The 13,887-nt window shown below is 41.5% G+C and overlaps 1 pseudogene; it reads right to left on the bottom strand.

Moving 5' to 3' along the window:
- Positions 1 to 13,887, bottom strand: part of LOC142046259 (uncharacterized) — a 52,859-nt pseudogene that overhangs the window by 24,585 nt on the left and 14,387 nt on the right.

Raw genomic sequence — 13,887 nt, 5'->3', positions numbered from 1 at the left:
GCGAAAGGATTGTCTGCTGTTGTTTTCCTGGAGGAAGGAATGACTGACAACATTTACCCAGAACCACCCGCGACAATGATTCAACCCAGAATTCTAATGGGCAGGGAAGACTGCGGGAACTATGGGATAGCTACGGAATAGCTACCCACAATGCAACGCTCCAGAAATTGACGCTAGCTTCGGACCATGGACGCACACTGCTGAATTACTGTGCCTAGTGTGGCCGCGTGAAATCGAATTTACAATATCTGTTTTATAAAACTGGTTTAATGTAATTCGGAATTATCCCGTAGTGTAGACGTATCCTGAGATACCACCGTATTTCCTCAGTTTAGGATAGGATAGGATAGAAGATAACTGTATCTTTGATACCTCTTTCCCTCCCTATCCATCAGACTTCTTCCTCCATTAACGCCAAAGAGGAGCCCATCACCCGCATCCCTTCTTATTTAAAAATAAAATAAAACGTATTTTATTGTCAACCGTCAGCTCTGGGGTCCTGGTCAGATGTGAGCTCAGTGCTTCCAAATTCCAGGGCTGGCTCTGTCTTCTTTCTCAGCACTGTCTCGGGATGTATGACATTCAGTCTCTCCCTGCCTATTAGGCAGGCTTGAATGGGAAGCAAGGCTTCAACTTATTCTCTGTTCGGACATCAAGGTAACAAACGCATCACATCTGAGGACTTGACTGACATATTTTGTTGTTGTGCTGGATGGAATCCATGTTCTACTTCATGCTTTATCAGCCATGAAATTACAAGATGGCCACTTTGGGGGCTCTGGGTGTATGAGGTGTACTTCCCTCTCAACAGGCAATTAATCTTGTACAGCTATGAATTCCTTCAACCCACTTTAAAGAACTGTCTTAACATTTCTCTCCCCTGTTATTGCTTTGGTATTACTATTTTTCCTTGCACAGTGTGGATTGCGTGAGTTTTGCCTGAGTAAAGACCCTGTATTCACAAGGCAATGCAAGCAGTGCCAGAAGTTATATCCTGTCTGATCTGAACTCAGTAAAGATAAGCTGTATTGGAAATAAAATGGAGTTATTGAATCATAGAACCATTTATGTTGCTAAATAATATTAAATGCAGTGTAGGGCCTATCCCCCTTCTAGTTTTCTGAAGAATTTGGGACACAGTAAAAGATTAATTCTGTTTCCTTAACAACAAAAACAGGAAAGATAAAACACAGCCAGTGTAAACAGAAGGATAAACATTGAGAGATTGATCTGAAGTAATTCAGAATGGTTTTGAAACTAAAATCAAGCATCTATCCCCCGAACTGGATCATTAGACCTGGATAAACTATTGAATAAACTACTGAATTCTACCTTATCTGATTTATCTGTAACCACCCAAACAAATAAATAACAAACTTCAGCAACTGCTACAGGTGCTAATTAATGATGAGTTAATAAAGGAGGTTCAGAATAATAAGAACTACTTCAACCACATACTTTTCTTGATTCTATTTCCCATATCTTTTGCAAGCTCTCTTCCAATCCAAAGAAGACCTTATCCCATCACAAACTTTACTCTATTTATGCAGGTTCCCTACAGTCCCAGAAAGTTTCCAATCTGCCTTACTCCCACTGCATTTCCCATTACTCTGAGTGCTTTATTCTGACCCAGATGACACTTGAACCTATCCACAATCCTTTTTTCTATTGTTTGTTCTTAGTGCACCCACCAATATGTCATGTGAATTTGGATACACATTTGAACTCTGGATATGTAGCTAAACAAGATCATTCCAGGTTTAGCCATCCCTAGCATCAATGAGGAAACTGCTGATTATGTTGCTAAGCAACCAAAATCAAGCTCTGAAACTCCCAATCCAATAGTAATAGATTTAAAGGAGGGCATGACTGAAAGCAAAAGATATATTAGTGGACAAATTCTATTTATCTTTAGTATCTGCAGTTTTTCACAGATTCCCTAGAACTGAAGGAGATCATTAAATTGTCTAGTTTGATCTGTATATAAAAGACCATTACATTTCACCCTGTTACCCCTGTATTGAGCCCAATAACGTGTTTGACTAAAACATAACTTGTGTTTCGGCTAAAATACATTGTTATCCTTTTAGAGTTAAGCCTCTAGTCAAAGATCAGGGCGTTCCAGGAACTCCGGGTGTTCCAGAGAGGAGTATAAATTAATGATATAGTTCGGTATCTTTGGAGAAATCTTCTTTATTTACAAGGAATGTACAAAGTCCTGTTTCTGAACACAGAATCACATAGCAAGGGACATTTCCTTTGTTTGCTATTCCAAGCCCGCCTTTCCAGCCAACACTCTGGACCCTAAAAGCTTTTTTTCTTATCTTTATCTCAGAGCTACATTAGTGTCACTCCAGGCTGTGTCTGCTTGTCTTTCTCTTCAATCTCTCCCCGTGTCTCTCTCTCTCACACACACACATCTGGCCAAACAGTACCTCACGGAACCCTCCATCTTCATGGTGCTAATTTCTGGGCAGACTCTATTGTCCTTGTTTTAGGCGGAGCCCCTTACATGTCTTTTACAGGTATCTTAAAGGAAGGGCATATTCACACTATGACAGATAGGGCAATCTACTGCCACATACCTGGGAAGACTTTATTGAATTAGGTGTAAGTATCTTTGTAATCCATTGTATTAAATTAATGGTTTGTGTATTATTGTGGGCCGGAATTGTATGGAACCTCACAAGGTGGTGATCTGACAGATTTGAGGAATTGAAGTTCAAAAAATTATATTGAATAACATGTCAGACAAGAATGGACTTTTGGGACAATAATGTTTCCTGGGGAAGAGATTAATGCAAATTCTCTACATCCAGTTATTCAAAAATCATGCCTTAAGGAGAGGGTCTTTGCTGATTTTACCTGTTGGCTGGAGATCAAAAGTCCAACCAGTAAAAAGAAACAAATGAAGTGTCCAATAGATTGTCTGATTCTGAGACAGTTATGAACTTGTAACCATGGGGAAAATCCAGTTGTGGGTTTTGAAGGAATGACACCTACTGGAACCTGAGGTTAGCATGGGATGACTTAAGGTAAGTTTTCTTTAGCATGCATGCAAGTTCTTTTAGTGTGTTTTAATGTGTTTTTTCTTTAATGCTTTCATCCTAAGAATAAATGTGCTTGTTTAGAAAGAGCTCACTGATAACTTGTAACTGAAGACAATTATGTTGTTCATAGCCTCTGAAGAGAAAGCAACACACAGATGCTGGCCTATTTAGGAAGTCTGGCTTGCCGGGAATATCACAATGTAGACAGGGAGCTGTGTAGCCTTGAAAAACCCTGGTCAGAAGGGAGTAAGATACAGGTCTCTGTCCAAGAGTGGTGACAGCTGGTAGCTGGAACCTTTAAGTGGGTGCTCTTGGTGGTCAACAGAGGGAGAATGCAGGTGCGATTACCCTGAACTGTCACACATTTGATGGCAGCATATATGGGATCTAGGACAGCGTGAATTCTCATAAGCACCAATAGTAGTGAAGTACATTAGAAGGGAAAAGCACAAAGAAATTTTCAGTCTTTTGGAGAAAGGAACAGTAAAATGAGGGACCAGGGAAAATGAATTACGAAGAGCTGAAGTAAGATTAGCTGCTTGAATTTCACAGAGAAATTTAGTTCAACACTGAGGAGTAGACAAAAATACAGGTTGTCAACTTGCTGTATTCTGACAGCCAGAAGAGAAATAATGGTCCAAGTTCACAGGGAAGATCCAGCCCACTGGCTGAGAGTCCAGCAGGCCAGGGAAATCTTGGAGTTAGCTCCCTGGAGAGAAAAGGGGAACATCTGTGCTCTGTACAGACCAAATGTATCACTGCAACAGGGATTGATGAGAGATCTGCTGGTAGGCCAAGAGAGGATGCAGCTAAAGAGAGACTGGCTGAATCTGGAACCCCAGCTGCTTGAAGACCAGAAGTGCCAGCATCAGTACAAGAGAGAAGGAGAATCAGCGACAGCATGAGGAGAGAAAGAGGAGAAGCCTTGTTAACAGTTGGAGAGAAAGCAAAGTGCAGATGCCTGTTTAGGCAGTCTGGTTTTCTGGGAACATCACAGTGTAAGACATGGACCTGTACAGTCTTAAACCTCCCTGTCTGATAGAAGAGAGACATGAGTCTCTGCCCCAAAGAGATTATGTCTGGGAGTCTAAAACCCTTTAGAGTGTGTGCCCTCAAGGGAACATGGAAGGGGAATGCAAGTGGAGTTACCCTGAAACTATGACACACACCTATTAGTTTCAACAAGGCTGTAACTCAACACCGAAGAACAACATCTAACCGAGTCCATAACAACATATTCCAGAAAGGCATCCAGTCTTAATATGAAGACATCAAGAGATGGAGAATCCATCACTTTCATAGTTTGTTCCACTATGACATTGTCATTACAGTGTTGTTTTTTTGTAAACAAAGTCAATTTTCTAATTGTAATTTGTCTGGCTTAAACTTCCAGGGTATGTCTACACTAAGAAATTAGGTTGAATTTATACAGTTCATGGAATATTAGAGTTGGAAGGGACCTGAGGAGATCATCTAGTCCAACCCCCTGCTTAAAGCAGGACCAATCCCCAACTAGCCCCCCTAAAGGATTGAGCTCTCAACCCTGGGTTTAGTAGGCCAATGCTCAAACCACTGAGTTATCCCTTCCCCCAGTTTGATTTTGTGTGTCCCCACTAAGCTCATTAAGACGGCGGAGTACGTCCACAGTACCGAGGCTAGCTATCCCACAGTTTCTGTGGTCTCCACCGCCCATTGGAATTCTGGCATGAGCTCCCAATGCCTGATGGGGCAAAAACATTGCCGTAGGTAGTTTTAAGTATATGTCGTCAGTTGCCCCTCCCTCCATGAAAGCAACGACAGATAAACATTTTGCACCTTTTTTCCGTGAGGGCACCATATTGCTTTCAGCAGATGGTGTAGTAGGACTGCTAACCATTGTCATTGAAATACCGCTTCTGCTGCCACTCTGCTCTCCTTCTCTGGCCTCAGACAGTCCAATCAGTCAGAAAAACTGGTCTTCCAACCATCGCTTCTGCTGCCACTCTGCTCTCCTGCTCTTGTCTTGATTGATAGTGTATTTCTCTATGTTGGCTGTCATGGGCTCCCGCTTCCACTGCAACTCTGCTCTCCTGCTCTCATGAATCCACTTCACAGGTCCTCTTGTCATTCTCTATAAATATCTATTCTCGTGGCATCCGTTGTCAGCCACCACTTCCGCTGCAACTCTGCTCTCCTGCTCTCCTGCAGATACAAGCATGAAGCCCACTCAGATCACCATGGCAATTATGAGCATTGTAAACACTTCACACATTATCCTGCAGTATGTTCAGAACCTGAAAAAGCAGGTGAGGAGGCAACTTCAGCGCTGTGATGAGAGTGATGAGGACATGGACACAGGCTTCTCTCAAAGTACGGGCCCCGGCAATTTGGACATCCTGGTGGCAATAAGGCAGGCTCATGCTGTGGGATGCTGATTCTGGGCCCAGGAAAGAAGCACAGACTGGTGGGACTGCATAGTGTTGCAGGTCTCGGATGATTCCCAGTGGCTGCAAAACTTTTGCATGCATAAGGGCACTTTCATGGAACTTTGTGACTTGTTTTCCCCTGTCCTGAAGCACAAGAATACCAAGCTGAGAGCAGCCCTCACAGTTCACAAGCGAGTGTTGATAGCCTTCTGGAAGCTTGCAATGCCAGACAGCTACCGATCAGTTGGGAATAAATTTGGAGTGGGCAAATCTACTGTGGGGGCTGCTGTGTTCCAAGTAGCCAACGCAATCACTGACCTGCTGCTACCAAGGGTAGTGACTTTGGGAAATATGCAGGTCATAGTGGATGGCTTTGCAGCAATGGGATTCCCTAACTGTGGTGGGGTGATAGACGGCACACACATCCCTATCTCGGGATGGACCACCTTGGCAGCTGATACATAAACCGCAAAGGGTACTTTTAAATGGTTCTGCAAGCACTGGTGGATCACAAGGGACATTTCACCGACATCAACATGGGTTGGCTGGGAAAGGTACATGACGCTCGTATCTTCAGGAACTCTTGTCTGTTTGAACAGCTGCAGGAAGGGACTTATTTCCCAGACCAGAAAATGACTGATGGAGATGTTGAAAAGCCTATATTTATCCTTGGGGACCCAGCCTACCCCGTAATGCCATGGCTTATGAAGCCATACAGAGGCACGCTGGACAGTAGTAAGGAGCAGATCAACTATAGGCGAAGCAAGTGGAGAATGGTGGTAGAATGTGCATTTGGAAGTTTAAAAGCTCACTGGTGCAGTTTACTGACTCAGTTAGACCTCCGCAAAATCAACATTCCCATTGTTATTGCTGCTTGCTGTGTGCTCCACAATATCTGTGAGTGTAAGTGGGAGATATTTATGGCAGGGTGGGAGATTGAGGCAAATTGCCTGGCCACTAATTTATGCTCAGCCAGACACCAGGGTGGTTAGAAGAGCACAGCAGGGCATGCTGCGCATCACAGAAGCTTTGAAAACCAGTTTCATGACGGGCCAGGCTATGGGGTGTGAGAGTTCCGATTGTTTTTCCTTGATATTAACCCACCTCCTTGGTTCACTCTACTTCCCTGTAAGCCAACCAACCTCTCCACTTTGATCACCACTTGCAGAGGCAATTAAGTCACTATTGTTTCAAAATCAGGCATTCTTTATTAATAGGGGGGTAACTGCCAAGGTAGCCCAGGTGGGGATAGAGGAAAGCATAGGGTAGAGTGGTAGGCCACACTGCACTTCAAAACTTATTAAAGGCCAGCCTTCCGTTGCTTGGGCAGTCCTCTGGGGTGGAGTGGTTGGGTGCCTGGAGTTTCCCCCTCCACCCCATGTTCTTGGGCATCTGGGTGAAGAGGCAATGGAACTTTGGGGAGGAGGGTTGCTGGTTACACAGAGGCTGCAGCAGTGGTCTGTGCTCCTGCTGCCTTTCCTGCAGCTCAACCATATACCGGAGCATATCAGTTTGATCCTTCAGTAGCCTCAGCATTGCATCCTGCTTCCTTTCATCACACTGCCACCACCTTTCCTCTTGCTTGTCTGTCCTGTCCTTGCATTCATTTTCTGTTTTCCTGGATTCTGCCATTGTTTGCCTCCATGCATTCTGCTGAGCTATTTCAGTGCAGGAGGACTGCATGAGCTCAAAAGAACATTTCATCACAAGTGCTGTTTTTTTGTTTTTGTTTTTGGGGGTTTTTTTTGGCCTTCTTAGCTGTGCTAGCCTCTGGGATGGAGATGATAGGGGGAGCATTGAAACACTCACAGCTATGGGAGGAAAAAAAGGGAGAGTATTCTTTCAAAAGACACATTTTAGAGAACAATGGGTCAACTCTTTCACGGTGAACCAAGCTGTTAACATTACATGGCACATGTGCTTTCAGCACAAAGTCGCATTTTACCTCTTCCGTTGAGGGCCTGATGGTTTTCCGAGGGGCTGCTGTTTTCGGGTTAACGTGCAGCACAAACCCAACTAATCTCTCTCTCCCCCTTCCCCCCAGGATAATCGCTTCACTCCTCCCCACACAGCGTGTCTAACAGCACGGATGATTTCTTTACAACCACAGGAATACAGCCCAGCAGGAACAGCCACCTCTGAATGTCCCCTTAATGAAATTTCTCTATTTCAACCAGGTAACCATGAATGATATCACTCTTCTGAGGATAACACAGAGAGATAAAGAAAGGATGTTGCTTGAATGCATTCCAGTAGCTATACTGGCCGCGAATGCATCCCAAGTCATTAGGGCAAATTAATCATTAAACATGCTTGCTTTTAAACCATATATTATATTTACAAAGGTACACTCACCAGAGGTGGCTTCTCTGCCTTCAAGGTCCATGAGCCTACCTTTGGAGGGTTGGAAGGGTATTGGCTCCAGGGTGATAAACAGTTCCTAGCTGTCGGGGAAAGCGGTTTCTCCACTTGCCTGCTGTGAGCTACCCTCTTCCTCCTCCTCCTCCTCATCTTCTTCATCCCCAAAATCCTCATCCCTGTTGCATGAGACTCCCCCCTTACAGGAGTCCATGAACAGGGGTGAGGTAGTGGTGGGGGCACTCCCTAGAATTACATGCAGCTCATCATAGAAATGGCATGTCTGGGGGTCTGACCTGGAGCAGCCATTTGCCTCTTTGTTTTTTTGGTAGCCTTGCCCGAGCTCCTTAAGTTTCATGCAGCATTGCTGCAGGTTCCTCTTATAGCCTCTGTCCTTCATGCTCTTGGAGATTTTTTCAAATATTTTGGAACGGAGTTCTGGTAGTACAGATTCATCTCCTCGTACAGTGATCAGATCCCATACCTCCCGTTCGGTCCATGCTGGAGCTCATTGGTCACCTCTGCTGATGACCTCTGCACGGTCACCTGTGCTGATCTGTTTGCCGGGCTGGGCAAATAGGAAATGAAATTCAAAAGTTTGTGGGGCTTCTCCTGTCAACTTGGCCAGTGCATCTGAGTTGAGAGTGCTGTCCAGAACAGTCACAATGGAGCACTCTGGGATAGCTCCCCAAGGCTAATACCGTTGAATTGCATCCACACTACCTCAAATTTGACTCGGCGATGTTGATTTCAGTCCTAATCCCTTCATCAGGGAGGAGTAAAGAAATCAATTTTAAGAGCCCTTTAAGTCGACAAAAATGACTTTGTCGTGTGGACAGGTGCAGGGTTAAATTGATCTAAAGCTGCTAAATTTGACCTAAACTAATAGTGTAGACCAGGCCCAGTCACTGCTTTTAGTTATGCATTTCTCTGCTAGCTTAAAGAGCCCTTTAGTACCTGGTATCTTCTCCTGTGAAGGTACTTATAGACTGCAATCAAGTCCTTATTGATAAACTGAACAGTTTGAGCTCTTTAAGTGTCTTAGGGTAACCAGATAGCAAGTGTGAAAAATTGGGACAAGGTGTGGGGGATAACTGGTGTCTATATAAGAAAAAGCCCCAAATATCAGGACCATCCCTATAAAATTGGGACATCTGGTCACCCTAAAGTCTCTCACTAGAAAACATTTTCTCCAGCCCGCAAATATTTTTGTGTTGCTTTTTTCAGTAGTCTCTCCAATTCCTCAATATGCTTTTAAAAATGTGGATCCAGAACCATATGCAGTATTCCATTATCAGTCTCACCAGTGCTGTGGATAGAAGTAAAATCTCCTCCCAGGCCTTATTCCTACTTACTACTCCCCAGTTTATACATCCTAAGATTACACTACCCCATTTTTGGCACAGCATCACACTGGAGTTCAGGTTGAGTTGCTAGTCCACTATGACCCATAAACCTTTATCAGAGTCACTGCTTTCTAGGAAACGCTCCCTCAATCTGTAGGTAAGGCCTGTGTTCCTTGTTTCTATATATATAACTTTGCCTTTGGCTGTATTCAAATGCATTTTGTTTACATAGGCTAAGGTTACCAAGTGATCCAGATCCCTCTGTATGACTTTCCTGTCCTCATTTACTTACCATTCTTTCAATCTCTGTCATCTGCAAATTGTAAGAGTGATTTTATATTTACTTCCACATCTTTGACAAAAATGTTGAATACCATCAGACTTAGCACTGATCCCTGCAAAACTCCACTGGAAACACTCCCATGTGATGATTGCCATTGACAACTATTTTTTGAGATCTGTTTGTTAGTTAGCTCTTATTCCATCTAATGTGCTGCTTTAGTCATATTGCAGAGTGCTAATTTTTAAATTAGCATGTCATGCAGTACTAAGTCAAATGCCTTACAAAAACGTCAGGATATCCCATCTATTCAGTTATCTTTAATAACAAATCCTGTAATCTCATCTAAGAATAAAATCAAGTTTGACATAATCTATTTTCTATTCTCCATGAAGCCATGTTTGCTGGTGTTAATGATAATCCTATTCTTTATTTTTTTTATTGAATCTCATTTCAGCTTGTCAATTATCTTTACTGGTATTGATGTCAAACTCGAAAGCTCATAGTTACCTGGTCATCCTACTTGCTCTTTTTGAAAATTGGAATGACATTAGCACTCTTCTAGTTGTCTGAATTTTTCCTGGCATTCCAAGATGTATTAAAAATTAATGTCAATGGGCCAGAAATTGTATGGCTGAGTAAATAGAGCATTGGATAGGGTCTCCAGTGATCTGTGTCTCAGTGTCAGAATGGCCAAATGGTCTAAGGTGCAAGACTCTATCTTGCTCTCAAGTGGATGTTCTGGTCTCTGGATTGAGGAGTGGGTTCAAATCTTTAAAAGGCAGCAGGTTTAAAACAAACAAAAGAAAGTATTTTTTCACACAATGCAGAGTCAACCTGTGGAACTCCTTGTCAGAGGATTTTCTGAAGGCCAAGACTATAAGAGGGTTCAAAAAACAACCAGATAAATTAATGGAGAATAGGTTCATCAATGACTATTAGCAGGGATGGTGTCCCTAGCCTCTGTTTGCCAGAAGCTGGGAATGGGTGATAGGGAATGGGCGACAGGAGATGGATCACTTGATGATTACCTTTCCCGTTCATTCCCTCTGGGGCGCCTGGCATTGGCCACTGTCAGAAGACAGGATATTGAGCTAGATGGACTTTTGGTCTGACCCAGTATGGCCATTCTTATGTTATGTAGAAATCGACTTGGCCAGCCCTTTCAGGACTAATGGGGGTAATATATGGGAACCCATTTAGGACAATTGGGTGCAATATCCCTCATCTGAGGCTGCTGTTTTAAACAGTGTTTATCTCTAGTAGATTTTGTTTAACATCCTCTTTGGTTACCAATGGATTGAAAAATACTTCATTTCCTCATGTGATACAAATATATCAACTTTCCTATTTACAAATGCAGAATAGAATATTTATTAAAACAACAAGGAGTCCGGTGGCACCTTAAAGACTAACAGATTTATTTGGGCATAAGCTTTAATGGGTAAAAAAACCCACTTCTTCAGATGCATGGAGTGAAAATTACAGATCCAGCCATAAAAATATATTGGCACATAAAGAGAAGAGAGTTCATGAGCCAATATATATCTTCATGTTCCAATATATATTTATGCCTGGATCTGTAATTTTCACTCCATGCATCTGAAGAAGTGGGTTTTTTTACCCATTAAAGCTTATGCCCAAATAAATCTGTTAGTCTTTAATGTGCCACCGGACTCTTTCTTTCTTTCTTACAGACTAACACAGCTGCAGAATATTTATTGAACACATATGTCTTTTTATAATTATGAACAATTTTACCATCTCAATTTAATAATGGGCCTATCAATTGTGAAGATTCCACCCCTATATACTTTAAAATCTCCTTTTTATTGTCCTAAGCCCTGCCAGACATGTTTTTCCCCTAATGTCTTTAGCTTTCCTTATCATTTTTCTACACTTCCTAACAATAAGCACTCATCACCATAGTACCTAAGTACTTCCCAGGCATTAGGTCTGCATGCTGAAGCACCTAGTAAATAGCAAGAATCTTTTCCTTTCTCTGATAGAAGAAGCTCTGCTTTGGATATTCATGTTTTCTCTCTTCTGCTGATGTAAATCCAGAATAACTCCGCTGAAGTTAAAGATCAGAATTTAGTATTCTTTATCATGAAATGCTAATACTATTTTAACCATTTTTACTAGTCATTCTGTAATACTCCTCAACTTAATCCCCAGGTTAGTTAAAAAAGAGGCCAGCTAAGTACTAAAATCATGATAAAATATTTGAAATCATTATTTGTGCTAGTAGACACACAGAAGAGGAGTATATTGAAACAGAAGGTTGTTTAAATCATTAAAGTTTGTCTTTTGAGTGAACAATTCAAGCAAACTTTAGTTTATGAACAGCTAAGGGTGACCTGCAGGTGTGTGTAAAGACCAACACACTTTCAGTGCTGAGACTTAAAATGATATTTCTGGGAGACAAAGTAGGTGAGGTAATATTTTTTGTTATTGGACCAGCTTCAGTTGGTGGAAGAACTGAGTTTTTGAGCTTCACAAAGCTCTTCGTCTGAGAAGGTAACCAGAGTGATATAAACACATGGTAAGACAGATAATTAAACACAAGGGGTTCACACATGCAATAGGAGACCATTTAAAATAAAATGGCCAATTAAGGGTAAGCAAGCAATAGAGTGTGTTACAAATTGTTGTAATTAGCCAGAAACCAATTTCTCTGTTAAGTCTATGGTTTTTATTGTCCAGCAGAGAGATAAATTTAAGTACCCAGACTCATCTTAAATTCTTTCTAGTATACATTCTGCCTGGTTCAGAATAACTATTCTACCACTGCACAAAAGGTCCTGGGATAGATGTCCAGGGAAGTACTTTGGCAAGGCTCACTTAGGTTCTTGAAAGAACCTCTGCCCAAATCTCCAAAATGGCTTCATTGCTAAAATATTCAAAAGCAACAGAGTTCTGTGGCACCTTATAGACTAACAGAAGTATTGGAGCATAAGCTTTCATAGGTGAATACACACTTCATCAGACGCTAACACAGCTACCCCTCTGATACTTAAAATATTCAAGACATTCAGAGAGTTCAGGACTGCATGAACTCTTAAAGTCAAACATTGATAAACTTATTGCCAAATAATTTTGTTTAAACACTTTTTAAAATGTCTCAATGTTAGTTTGTGTAACAACGGCCATTTCCTTAATCTTAAATTTAGATACAATGCACATATGAGAATCATTACTAATTCACATTTATTTGGCTCAATAGAATTTCTATTACCTCCATTTCAGTAGTGCCATTAAATATCAAGTTGCTGCATTGCTAATTTCAAATTACAGCTGAGTTAATAATGAAGCTTCTTCTCATAATTATATTTATCAGAAATTTTGAAATATTAGAGTAATAGCATAGCAACGAGGCAAAAGAAAGTACAGCAGGCATTTATATAAAGGGAAGGGAGTGTGTATAAGTTAAATATAAAAAGAGGCATAAATCCAGAGTCACAACTCCCTAGCTGAAGAATGAGGTACCATTCCACTTTTATAGGTCAGTGATCCTCACATCTAGAAGGAACTGACAGGTAACTGAAGGGATATTATTTTGTTATTACTATAAATACACTGCATGAGTAGTTGCAAATGAGAATAAGCTTCTTCCCTCTGTGCCCTCCTGTAGAAGCACAGCAGGGAGTAGCAAGGGGAAACAAGTCACTGGCATACTGCGTCACCAGCATGTGACCTTCCTCAGGAGGAAGAGAAAAGAAAGAACACAAAGGTCTGACTTCTGCTCCCACTGAAGTGAATGGGTTTTTTTATGTTGATTTAGCTGGGAGCAGAATAGAACTGAGGGATTTTACAGTAAAAAATATCTTTTCATCACACCCTGAAATCATTATCTCCCACTTATTTGGTTAATGGTTATTGCCTCTGCCTATTCTAGTCATATTCTCTCTTCTGTTCCTGTGGCTCGGCCAATCCCTACTTATGTATCAGAGAGAATCTTTTATTCATTCAATAGTGAAGGTTCTTCCATATAAAATTGGTGCCACTAGAACATTTTTGTACAAAAAGTTTTCCAAATAATCCACATATGTGGGGACCATCTGGGGTTGTGTGCAGATTCTGGTAAATTTTATATTAACTTAAATGGATATTTTAATCATCAAAGTTTCATAAACAGTTGTTTTCAGGCTTAGAGCTGCTGTCCTACCAGCCTATAAAGGCAAAGAATGGGAAATCCATCAAAGCTACATCCTGTGACTGTTTTATTGTATCAGGATCTTGCATCAGGGCATGATGATGTTTTGTCACAATGAAGTCATATTGAAAAAACTTACAAGCATGTGCAACCTATGGATCAGTATGTGTTATGTGTCCCTGTCATAAATAGATAGCTAAGGGTTAATGTTTCTTTTACCTGTAAAGGGTTAACAAAGGGAACCAAACACCTGACCAGAGGACCAATCAGGAAACTGGATTTTTCAAAGTCA

The sequence above is a fragment of the Chelonoidis abingdonii genome, chromosome 2 (assembly GCF_003597395.2).
Source record: "Chelonoidis abingdonii isolate Lonesome George chromosome 2, CheloAbing_2.0, whole genome shotgun sequence".
Taxonomy (NCBI): Eukaryota; Metazoa; Chordata; order Testudines; family Testudinidae; genus Chelonoidis; species Chelonoidis abingdonii.
Note: the sequence above shows the minus strand (reverse complement) of the source record. Positions and strands in the feature narration are given on the sequence as shown.